This window comes from Electrophorus electricus, chromosome 11 (assembly GCF_041902795.1).
Source record: "Electrophorus electricus isolate QZ-2024a chromosome 11, ASM4190279v1, whole genome shotgun sequence".
In the NCBI taxonomy this organism is placed as follows: Eukaryota; Metazoa; Chordata; class Actinopteri; order Gymnotiformes; family Gymnotidae; genus Electrophorus; species Electrophorus electricus.
In genome coordinates, this window is record NC_137507.1 from 5,321,371 (window position 1) to 5,334,581 (window position 13,211).

At 43.9% G+C, this 13,211-nt stretch overlaps 1 long non-coding RNA gene across 2 annotated transcripts in view; it reads right to left on the minus strand.

The window, feature by feature from the left end:
• The window catches only part of LOC145659923 (uncharacterized), a 50,042-nt gene that overhangs the window by 14,833 nt on the left and 21,998 nt on the right, over positions 1 to 13,211 (minus strand). The gene's annotated exons all lie outside the window — the stretch shown is intronic.

A 13,211-nucleotide genomic window follows, 5' to 3' on the forward strand; every position in this document is an offset into this window, starting at 1 on the left:
ACTGCCTGTGTGGCAGACAGCTAATCTATCTCTTATCTAGTGTTGTCTTTAAATATCAGTGCAGGCTAAAGCTAAGGCACTGCCTGTTTCTCTGCTAACCAATCTCTGTGGGATGTTTTAATGCCTTCTAAGTGGAAGCCCTCTCTTTTGCAAATCCTCTTTGTGTAATTTCTATAGAAGAGTGACACAAGGGAGAGCAGAAGTGGGGAGGGGGAGGAGAAAATCTTCTGTTGTATCGGACAGTCCACCTCCTCATGTTCTGAACACATTACGCCTTTAAATATAATTAAGGGCACCCTGACAGGCAGTCGAGATCTGGACTGGCCAGTATTTTTCCATGCCCACACAGACACTGAATGGTGTGAAAAGGGAGAGAGAGAGAGAGAGAGAGAGAGAGAGAGAGAGAGACTGAGAAGGAGGGTGGGGGAGAGAGAGTGAGAGACACAGAGAGGGCGGGGAGCAGCAGAGGCCTGTGAAAGATGATGCATTTCTTTGTTTTAATCGCATGACCCATGCCTTGTCCAAAATTCAGCTCCCTCCCAGTCAGATGTGGAGAGGGAGAGCTCGCGCTTGCTCGCTCGCTCTCTCTCGCTCTCTCTCTTTTAGCAGGTGTCAGAGTGTCTTGCTCACGCTTTCAGCACACAGTGTAGTGTTCAGCACAAGCATGAGCTGGGCTGCCCAATACCAGCATGTAGAGCTGCGAGATTGGAAAAGAACAGGTGCAGCGCATACAGATACTGGCTCAGTGTGTTCAGGCTCAGTGTGTTCCTTCTCTCCCTCCCTGTCCCACCCCACTTCCACTGCTGGGTCAGATGGACCAGACTCTTCGCATTAAGAGACAGCCGCTGTCTTTGTGTTTGCACTAGAAGCCTAGACAACTGGAGCATTCAAATTCACTGGCCTTGTGTCTGTGTTTTAGAGTAGGCACTGGATGTTATAAATCAGATAAGACGGTAATGCAAGCTGCTTCCTCTCCTATGTCCTCTGCTGTGTATGTGCTGAAGCTGAGAAAGGCATTAAACACTTCATGATCTATAGTGTGAAGTAGGTGCGTTTATGAAATCTGACCCTCTACCACGTGCACTAAAGTTTATGTCTATATTCTCTCTCTCATTCTCTCTCTCTCTCTCTCAGCTTAAAGCCTGTTGGACCCTGTCATATGTAACCCCTACCAGATGTAAAGACAGACACTCAGGACAGAGGGTTAAACCTGGGCTCAATGTAGGTGGGCTTTCCTCTCCTAAAGGGGTCAGACGGGGCCGGTAACCAGGTGTGTGTGTTCGTGTGTGTGTGTGTGTTCGTGTGTGTGTGTTTGTAATCTATTTGTGTAAAACATGCCCCGAGGAGAATGTTGGGGCCCCAGTAACACAGCAGGATCTGTGTATGACCCAGTGGGGTCCAAGCACATAAGAACCCATTGCACTACTACTACAGAGACCTCATTTAAAACACACAAACACATGGAAGTTTGGAGAAAGAAAAAGATAAATAACTGGATGTTTTCCTCCAATATCAGATGGATGCACAGCAGCTATATGAGTCTCCACAAAACATGAGGCAAGAGAGAAGCCCAGCGTGGGAAATAGAAATGAGGAGAGGGGGAGAGAAAAAGGGAGAGAGAGAGAGAGAAGAGGTCTGAAAGATAACAGAGGGAACTATACTTCACCAGACAAGCACAAGAAGAACCACATGACCCAGAGGTCTCCGGAGATGTCTCTCACACACACAGACGCACAAGTTGGAGCACCATCTCATTTTCTGCGCACACACAGAGACAGCTGGCTTTCTGCTGCACCTAAAGGTTGAGGATCATCAAAAAAACGAATCCCTTATGTCCGAGCCAAAAGACAATGTCTGGCTCCTGTAATGGTTTGTTTAAGTGCACAATACACAGTATATAGTATACAGTAGAGATGCATGGATTCTGCTCAGATCTGTTTAATCTGCACACACACCATACCTCTGGGTCATACTGTAGCTCACTGCTGCCTACAAACCTAGACAAGAGGGTAGACAAGCCATGTGCCAGACTGCAGAGGGTGGTTGGTTTGGGTTCTGGGCCTGGTATGGATCACGGTCATAATCACTGGCCCAAAGGGTGCATTAGTGATGTAGGCCGTTAGTGTTGTTTTCATGGATAAAAAAGGAGCATTTTAATCTCAAGTCACCCAAATCACAGTTTGCAAATGTGATCAACCACGATGGCCAAGTGAATTTTATTTATAAGATAAATATGGTTCCTATAATCAGTTATGACTTTTGGTTATTAAAGAGTGCATCTTTAGATGCCTCCCTTTTCAAATGATTTTTCAAATCATTTTCTTCTACCAAATACCATCATTCTAGCCAAACACTACCATTTCTACCTAAAGTAGGAGTCTCTGCATCTGTGAGACTTGGTTTACAACAGAAATGTAACTGGTTTGCTAGTAGTAAAAAAGAGAGATTCCAAGTGAACAAATAAAAATATAATACTCAAACCTCTCAGGTGGATCATTTTTCCATGACTTAGATGTGAGCCCACAGCTGCGGCTTATACATGCATCAAACTGGATGGCCCTACTTTACGTAAACTGGATTGCCTTACTTTACATAAAATGGATGGCTTTACTTTACATTTGAGGCCTGGAGCAGTGCTGTGAAAACCTCAGAGCAGCTGCCATGCTTTAGGATTCATTAATATCTTTATCTTTCATTTCTCCCCTTTGACAGAGTTTAAGGGATGTGCCAGCAAATTCGTCTTTCCCTGTGGTAAGCTCCACTGCCAGTCTTGGGCGGGGGAAGGGATCTGCCTCAGCAGAGATGTGTAAAGGCCAGGACTAATTGAAGCTTTTCCCAGATCTATATACCCAGAAGAATGAGCAGAGTGGCCTTGTTGAACTGTGTTATTAAAAAAATCATGATCAGTTGTTCATGAGGGATTTAAGAAATAAATCAAACCATTTCAACACACTGGTAGATATTTATTGATTTAATTACCCTTTTTTGCGAAGTTTGCAGAAGTAGATTTGTGGACCTTTCTGTGTTGTCTGTTATTTGTAACACGTTGTAATAATATTCTTCGTCTCCTACAAATCCAAATATTTGAAGGCCTTCAGGAAAGCCTAACTGAATTTCCAATTCCCACTCTAAGTAGTCAGAGCTGCTGGAAGAGATCCACAGAGGCTATTTGCAAGAGGAGAACTTATATTCAGACCAAGTTTCAAGAGAGAAATGGTTTGGGGAATGTGTGTGTGTGTGTGTGTGTGTGTGTGTGTGTGTGTGTGTGTGTGTGTGTGTGTGTGTGTGTGTGTTTGTCAGTTCACTCATGTTCATATGTGAGCAGCTACAGCTATAGTGTTGTTCCTCTTTACCCTCACCCAGATCATCAAGACACATACACACACATTATATTACAAACTCACTCATGTGTTACCTAATTACAGCTAGAAACCCATTCAACTCGAGTCCATGTTTTGCAGGTCCAAGTAATTCATTTTACTTTAAAGATCCAGGCATATTTACCTGCTACCTGTTCAGCCAACCAAAAGACCCATACCACGCACACCTAATTCCTAGTGGTTTACTATGTGTACAGAAAGCCCCCCATTATCATGAAACACTAGCATCGGTATATTTGGACCTTGACTTATCTGACTCTTTGCACAATGTCCAGGTGCAGGGTCAACCCCTCTCAAGTGCCCAGTATGGCACACACAATTTGTCAGGAGGGTTTGAGCTCTCCGCAGGTTTGTTACAGCATGAGGTCATCACTGAAGGACAGACAACAGTACTTGGGCAACATTTTCCCACTTTGTTTGTAATTCTCCCTCTCAGTGAATGAATGTGACCTTCAATTTGTAATAGAAGACAAATGTGTACAGTGTAAAGTGGCAGAGGACAGTGTAACACAGACATATACTGAATACAGTTTACGATAAAAACCAGCTTGGCTGCAAGGGTGGAAAAACACCCTCAATGATCTCAGCTGCCCCCCACCAAACTTTAACAGTGTTTGAACAGTTTGCTCTTCTAGTCAAAACAGTCTTGAGTGACCTTGTCTTGAGTAAGAGTTCTATAGTCTCTAGAAAATGTTTTAACCACTAATAACCACTCATAGACTCACTAAAGGGCCTTTAATGCTTATCATACAGCGAGATTAGCAATAGCGCACGGCACTCATGTCAACCCCCCCCCACACACACACACACACACAACTGTTTACTTCTATCTCCTTGGCACTCCACACTTTTTCCCATGATAACAAAAGTCATAAAAAGGTCTGCTAAACAGCTCCAAGTGCAAATCGAGACACACAGATGAGCAAAAAGAGGATAACCTTTCTGACCCTGTGAACATGGTAAACCATACACCCTTGGGTGTTTCAGTAGTGGAAAATCAGCCGTTCCTATCCCAGTGCCAGAGACTTTTTCATAGTTCTTCGGGTATTTGATTTGAAAACATCCTTGTTACAGACCCTGGAAACAGTTTTCCAAAATGGGAGTCTTGATCTTAAGCACTTGCACTTCCTGAGGGTTTTCCAGCCATCAGTAACCAGGCTGATATTGCAGAGCGGAGCACTTCTGCTCTGGCTGTGGTCTGGGTGCTTAGCACTGTCCCTGTCTTCACATCTCCTGCCCTTACTGGCCAAGTGATGCACTGAGCCTGCCACACAGATGTTCCCAGAGTAAATATTTGGACGTTTCCGGAGAGATCCTGTGGCGCTCCAAAAGGCAAGGTTCTCGTTTATGCTAGGAAGGTAGCCCATGTCATGGACATGTCCCTGGAAACAGAAGTGGAATAGCTTGTAAATCGCCATGGCTAAAAATTTGGGCCACAGCTATGATCTACCCCAGCAGTGAATCTGATAGATCCTGCCACAGTCGTAATTGTTTCCATTAGCCTGTGAGCTCTAATGTGCCTACATCCAGCACAGGTTCACTGGCTCCACACACATGCACACACACACCCACACCCACACACCACTTCTGCCCCTCCTTCTCCACTCCTGCACCTATTAAAGTACTTCTCTGTGCTGGTATAAAAGCATGGTGCAGCACCAAATCTCCACTTATGATAGGCAATGACATCTTGTCATCTTCTGAAGCGCTTAATTCAGGTTTCCTTCCCTGACCACACCTTGTCTGCAATAACTGCCCATTTTGCAGTGCCCCCTTCCACACCAAGCCCTAGCCAGCTGGATACTTTTGCCTTTCTCTGCTTCTGTTTCTCTATCTCTCTTTCCCCATCTTTGTTCCTTGTCACTCATTTTCTCCTTATCTCTTTGTCCCTCCTTCTCTCTCTCTTTCATTCTGTGCATTTGTTTCTCCACCCTCCTCTTCATGGGAAACCTGAGGTTCGGATAATAAACTGCTTCCCAGTTTGGAGAGATCCCGTCTCAAAACGGAACTGCCCTTTGAAGTGTGATCGCTCAGCATACCTTTCCCAGCAGTTGTGTCATTGTGATTTACACTGATCTCCTCACACCCCCAGAACCTCTCCTGGGGGCGGGGTTATCCATGGACGTCTGGTCAGCACTTTCTTGTCTCCAACTCTCCGTCGTCTTAAAACTGAAAACTTCAAGATCACTCTCCGGCCTGCAGCTTGTCCCAACACCATTGAAGGGATTCCCCATTCTGTGGAGGAACATGTCAGCACTGGCTGAAAGCCAGCCAAGGCATTGTTTCGGTTTGTCTTCCCAGCAATCGTATGATGTGTCCCAATGTCCCACACACAGCCATGGCAGATTGCGGTAATCGTACCATGCATACTGCAAAGTCTCCCAACACCCTGAGGGAGAGATGCACACCACGCACCATTTAATGCCAGCAAGGCGAAGTCATGGTCAGCACCATCAGCAGCACCACACTGACTACATGCAGTAGATGCAAACGGCTGGTAAAAGGGGTTCGGAGAAGACAAAGAAAGCAATACAAAAATTAATCAAAGGAAGACAGTGCAAACACCAGTGGAAACTGTCCCTCAGACGAATGCAGATGGTAGAATGGCACAAAAAGTCTGCATTCCTTCCTCCTTATAAATCGTTACGAGGTCATGGTGGTGGTAGAGGTGGAGCAGATCCAGTCTAACTGCTCTAGCTCTCTCCTGTTCCTCTCAAAATGGGTTCCTACCATAGGACATTCTATCATGAATAAGTGAAGATAAAAAAGCTATCTTTTGTCTTCTGCCCAATAACAGTTTATCTGTGCTAAAGTCGCAAATTCTTCAGATTTCACAGGTGCTGCGCTGCTGCAGGTGACCTTAAGGTTACCAGTTCTGGAGCAGCCCAGTGTAGAGTTGACCGTGATTTCTCTACCACTTCCCTGAGCTCCCTGCTCAACAGCTGCTTCCTGTCTGCGAGTTTCCTGTAGCAGTAGGCCATCCTTTAAACTGTAAATAACGAAGCATTCACACAGACCAGGCTGAGAGAGCCTCATGGAAACCACTCTCCCACACACAACCCTCTCAAGCCTCATGCTGCAGGGAGACCAGTGTGGAACAAGTGGCATGTGCCCCTGTGTTCGCAGAGGTGGGCAACCATTTCAGGAGTGAGACGATCATGGGAACAGCTGCTCCTTTTCGATAAGGGCACCAGCGGTGTGCAGTGTTACAAATCACAGCACTGACAGAGTGGATCTTTGTGTTTGCGATTGCAGGAATTGTGTGATGCTGGTGCATTGCCCAGACATGAAGAGCAGGGAGTTTGGGGTGTAACAGCAGTGAGGGTGTTGCAACAAAGTGCTTCTCAATGAAATACATCAGCACAGCTGACCTCAGTCCCCCACCCTGGGCACTGACCATCTGTCTGAGATAACACTGCCCCCTTCTGCTCCACTGCATAACTGCACCTGCTTCTCTGCAAAGCCCATTGAAGAAATCCAATAATGATCAGCCTCTGGTGCCTTTTATGCTTACTCCTATTTGCCTCATTCATTCATTTGGATACTACCTAGCCACTCTGCTCCAGTTTCCCTTTCCTTGCTTTCCCATGTTGCTCTGGGTGTGCATCTGATTGGTTGATGTGTTCCGCAGGGTACGTGTGGCCCAGCTCGTCCCGTTGGACTGGTGAACACTGGGCCTCTGTGTCCATCTCACGCGCCACTCACAGGGCATGCAGCCTGGGCCAAGTCTCGCAGCCAGAACAAAATGGCTCCTGTTGTTGAGAAGACACATAGTGTCTGGTATCAGCCTCCCCCAGCCAGCTATAGCAGCTCAGTAAACAACCATACAGGCATGTACACTGCACATTGGCCTCAGTGAAAAGACTTACAGGGTGAAATAGTGTAGGGCCTTCACTGACCACCTGACAAAGAAAAATTATTAGTGCGACCCCATAGCCCCCAAAGTCCCCCAGTAATTAGTAGCCCAGGAAGCAGACGAAAGCAGTACACTTTGATGGAATGAGATCACTGCATCCAGAGTACCTCGTTACGTTATCCAGTACCTCATCCAGATACCTCATTACGTTATCCAGTACCTCATCCAGAGTACCTCATTAAGGCCCTTGCCTTCACCACTAAGCCTACATAAACATCACCACATGACAGTACCATCACCAGATCTTTAAAACCACTGAGCATGTGCTGACGAAATATATTACAGGCCTTAAGACACATGTCCAATTGCAAAATTAAAGTAAATTATATTATTACTATAATGTTGTGTTATTGTGATTGGAGATTGGAGATTCAGCTCATGGTGAAACTGCAGACAGCAGACCAAGCACTTTTGGAACTATGGTAGATAAGACTCTAGTGCAACTGCAGCAGACCAGACTCTATGGGAACTACAGCTGATGGGATCTAAAAGCAGCATACAAGACTTCACTGGAACACATAACACAGGTCACAAACTAGCTGTACTGCCGCAGAACACCAGTGAATCTACAGAAGACAAGACACCAGTGGTGGGGGCAGAGCAGACTCCAGTGACAATTTATAGACAGAGAGCAGACGCTTTTGCTCATACACTCTTCCATGTCAGTTAAACGCCAGCTGCTGTTACTGCTATGTCGAAAGTCGATTCCATTCTCCATAGTCCACTTCCTACACACCCCCGGTGTGTGTTCAAGTGAATGAGACCTCGCAAAGTAACCAAATGTAACACACACACACACACACACACACGGCCTCAAGACTTACCTATTGCTAATATTGATGCAAAGCTGACAGGCCTGTTTACCTCTGCAATGATCTCGCCTCTCTTGACAAATTTCCTTTAATTATTCCTTATTCCAATTTGGGGGATAAAGAGATGGACGAGCTTTTTTTGTGCCTTTTCAGTTATCTCAGTGACACTATCCATCACCTGACGCATGACTTACTGCAATTAATTCTCACCTTACTGACAGAAAAAAAAAAAGGACGTTTGAGAACCAAAACAAAGAGTGACAAAGCATGAACTACTTGTTGATGGGGCATGTAAAGAAGGGTTAGGTTTCAAAGGCCTCTGTGGGATGGTTAAAGGCTGAGAGTAATCTTAGACTAATAGCCTCCTCCCAGACCAGAGTTCAGCTACATGTGTTCTCTGGAAATGAATGCACCTTCCCAACTATACACACGCTTGCACACACTCAGACATTCTCTCACACACACACACACACACACACACACACACACACACACACACACACACACACACACACACACACACACACACACACACACACACACACACACACACACACACACACACACACACACACACAGAGAGATGAACACCATGGCCACACCAAAAACTAACTCTAATGTTAAGCTTCCACCCAGTAAGTGAAACATAACAAGCTTCTTAAAAATAAAACCACTAATCTAAAACTGATCTGCTCACTTCAAAGAAATGGAATTTCCATGCATTCCTTACACTGCAGGAACATTTTGAGGTCCAGATTCCAAAAAAATTAAAATGTTCAGATCAGTTTCATTTTTCCTGTACTCAACAAACAAACATAGCAAAATGATAAATGAAGTGTGAATAACCTTTTTATCCATCAAATGGTATTACAGCAATACTTCTCTAGAAATTTGCTTTGTTTAACTGGCGTATAGCATTTACTTTTGGCCCCAGATGCTGGCCAGCAAAAGTTCCCAAGCCTTTCATTATGTTTAAAACAGCCGTTAATACTTTAATTCCCACCCTGAAGGACCAGATCAATGCACAGTTTAATGTTTCCCCTGATATAATACACCTGACTCAACTCACAGCCATTAAGCCTATCGTGAGTTACTGCTTCAGATGTGTTGGAGTGGGGAAAAATGCTGTTGAGAGGTTTTGGTGCCGAAAGCCACAATGGCAATACAGCCTGAGAACTCCTATTGAGCGAACCTACAGCCCTCTTTGCTGAACCTAACTAAGCACTTCACTCCACTGTAACAGTCGGTGAGACACATACATTACCTCTGAGTACATTACCTCTGATGTGCTTTGTGGTGTCTGAACTCTGTGGTTGTTTGTGTGTGTATGTATTCCAGCTTGACCTGGAACACCATTTCCTGAAAGGGGCTATATTACAGCAAACACACACACTCCCACACACATTTCTGACTGACTCTGGACAGGACACACTGCACCTGAGGACCAGCTGTTACTAACAGCAGGTTCTCTAGCACTTAGTATGTAATGATGGTGGTGCTCTAAAACCTCCAAACCCCAACCAGGAGCGCCTAAAGCAGCAGCACATCCCTTGAGGCCTGGTGCTGGAGGATCGGTGTCTCTGTGGCATGTTTGAGTTGGGTGCCCTAGAGGGACAGTGCTGAGCTGTGTTACCCGGTCTGAGCTGTGTAACGCAGTCTGAGCTGTGTTACGCAGTCTGAGCTGTGTTACGCAGTCCGAGCTGTGTTACCCGATCTGAGCTGTGTAACACAGTCTGAGCTGTGTTATCCAGTCACTTGCTTCAATGAGGTTCTTGCATAAGTTTAGGAGATCTTTATCTCACCTTTCTCTTCTCAGGCTCTTTTAGCAAATGTGCTTGGGAGAGAACAGGAAAGCCTGACCCAGTGAGCATCTTCAGACCCATTGCTCACCATTATTCATTCATTAGAACTCATGTATCTTTTGTGACTAGGATACCCTCAAACCCCAGGAAACTTGATAAAACTGAATGCTTAGAATCAGTATTCTGCTGCATACTTAATGATGTTGCTCTAATTAAGAATAAAAAATTAAGGACAAAAAATTAGTACCTTGGTATAATGACCACATTCACAACTTGAAAAATAGAATGAAAATGGCACCACACTAAGCTTGTAGTCTTCCAGCTTGCATGGAAGGAGAGCCTTCTCTAGTAAAGAAAAGCACTTACTAATGCTCGAACATCTTATCTCTTGACCCTAATAGAAAATATAAATAATAATCCTAGATTTCTTTTTAGTACAATTGCAGATCTAACTAGGAATAAAACTGACACCAATGCTCAAATTACATCGTCACATAGTAGTAATGAGTTCATGAATTTCTTTAATGAGAAAACTAAGCACATTAGAGATAACATTAAGAGTATTAAACATGACACTGTGCAGCTACTTAGAGATACGAACAACCAAGCCAAAAACGACTCTAGAATCCTTTATATCTATCCAAGAGCCAGAACTTACATCTGTAATCCCACACACCTGAAGTAATTGAACCTTTACTAAATAAAAATTAAAAAAAACTTGAAAAACTTGAACCTCAGCTATGTTCCTAAATCATTCAAATTAGCAGTAACCAGACCACTTATCAAAAAATCTAACCTTGACCCATGTCAGCTGTCAAAAAACAGGCTGATCTCAAACCTTCCGTTTATTTCTAAGATCCTAGAAAAAGCCGTACCTTAGCAGTTAAGGTCATATCTGAATCAGTGCCAGATATATGATGTCTTTCATTCAGGGTTTAGGCCTAATCATAGTACAGAAACTGCACTAATTAAAGTAGTTAATGACCTGTTGTTGGCTTCTGACCAGAGTTATGTCTCTTTGCTTATATTGCTTGATCTGACTGCAGCATTTGACACTATAGACCACAACATTTTACTAGATAGACTCAAAAATGTTGTTGGGATTAGGGGAATAGCACTTTCCTGGTTTAAATCATATCTAGCTGGTCACTACCGGTTTGTTAACATAAATGAAGACTTCTCAGAATACAAGGTTAGCTATGGTGTCCCACAAGGATCTGTTCTAGGGCCTTTGCTTTTTCTTTATATATGCTACCTCTAGGTGACATTATACGTAAACACTGCGCTAGTTTCCACTGCTATATGTCTCAGCCAAACCAGAGGACGTATATCATCTTAGTATTATTGACGAATGCATAAAAGACATCAAAGCAAGGATGTTGAGGAACTTTCTCTCACTTAATCCTGACAAAACAGATGCTTCTATTAGGCCCAGAGAAAACTAGGTCCTGGCTCTCCAATTACTCAATTAACCTATTGGTCTCCCAATCACATCTTCTCTAACAGATCTTTGAGTTATTATGGATCCGAGTTTCATTTGAAGCTCATGAAAATAACATTTCTAGGACCGCCTTTCTCCACCTTTTAGGAAAGATTAGAAACATGCTCTCCTCACATGATGCAGAAAAGCTAGTCCTTGCATTTATCACTTCAAGATTGGACTACTGTAATGCCTTACTATCTGGCTGTACCATTAAGTGCCTAAACAAGCTCCAGCTAGCTCAAAATGCAGCAGCCAGACTTCTTACTAGATCTAGAAAATTTGATCACATCCCTCCTATCTTAGCTACTTTACATTGACTCCCAGTAAAATTCTGTATTGCTTACAAAATACTTCTAATAACCTACAAAGCACTGAATGGTCTTGCCCCACAGTACCTTAGAGAACTTTTAGTGTTTTATGATCCACCGCATTTGCTTAGATCAAAAAGTGCAGGCTCTTTACTAGTACCCAGTATAAGAAAATCTACAGCAGGGGACAGAGCCTTTTCCTATAAAGCACCCGCACTATGGAATAACTTTCCTGTAAATGTTCTAGTTTCTCTTTCTACCAACCCCTGATTGTGTTACTGAGCCTCAACCCGTCTCAGCTGCCATGGCTACTCCCAGCAGCCCCTGACGTCCCCTGCTGTAGCCCACCACACCTCCACCCCAGCTAACTTCTCCATTGCCCTTAATGGAGGTTCTCTTGCAGGATGGGTTTCGGACACATGCACACCATTGAAACAAGGCTAGGACCTCTAGAAAATTGGACTAGACATTAAATGCTTATTTTTTTAATTTTATTATTTATTTTCTCTTAAAATTGTTATTATTGTGGTAACCGTTGTCGGCCCGACGGCCCCCCACCGACCCCCCTTTGAGTCTTGGTTCCTTGGTTTCTTCTTCATGTTCTAGGGGGTTTTTCATTGCCACTGTTGCCCTTGGCTTGCTCACTGGGGGCTTGGACTTGGACGTTTGTAAAGCTGCTTTGTGACAACAGCTGTTGTAAAAAGCGCTATATAAATAACTATATATATAAATACATTTTTTATTTTTATTTTGACATTCTCTGTCTGTCTCCCGAGATAAAGAAAAAAGCACCCACTGTGGCTTGTCTGTGACTAGCCCAGGAACAGAGGGCAGCATAGGGAAAGCCATGGAAGAGGCTGTACAATCACTACTTCCCCCTAGGTTTACTTGGTTTCCCAGGGGAAACGATGTGGCAGGACAGAACACTTTTAGGGTAATTTCTAAATGCTGCTTAGTGTAAAACATGAGCGCCTGATAACTACAAATGACTGTATTATACTCTCGGTGGAATGATTTACCAGTTAACGGTGCAGGTTTCATTAGGGAAATTTTACAGAGGTATTATTATTCAACAAGCAAGCTTTTTGCATACATAATTGCACAATACTAATTTAGATTTTCAGCATCTTGTGATTTGTAAATAATAACACATGAATGTTGTCAAACACAGCTGAATAGGTAGAAAAGTGGCCAGAGTCCTATTATACAGGCAGCCATGCATCCAGCATACAATTACCATTAATGTGTGCTCGACCCTCTCCCTCTCTGTCTCAATCCCTCTCTCACTATGACAGAAGCAGTAGAAGTGAAGGGAAAATTGTGGTGTGCATGCTTGCGTGCGTGTGTGTGTGTGTGTGTGTGTGCATGCCTGCATGTGAAAGACACAGAGAGAGCAAACAAAAGAGTCCGATGGTTATTATGAAGCAACGCTAGCACAGACAGAGAGAAAAAAACGGAGGGAAACGGAGACAAAGAATGAAGGATGCAGACTCTTGCTCCACAAAGAGGG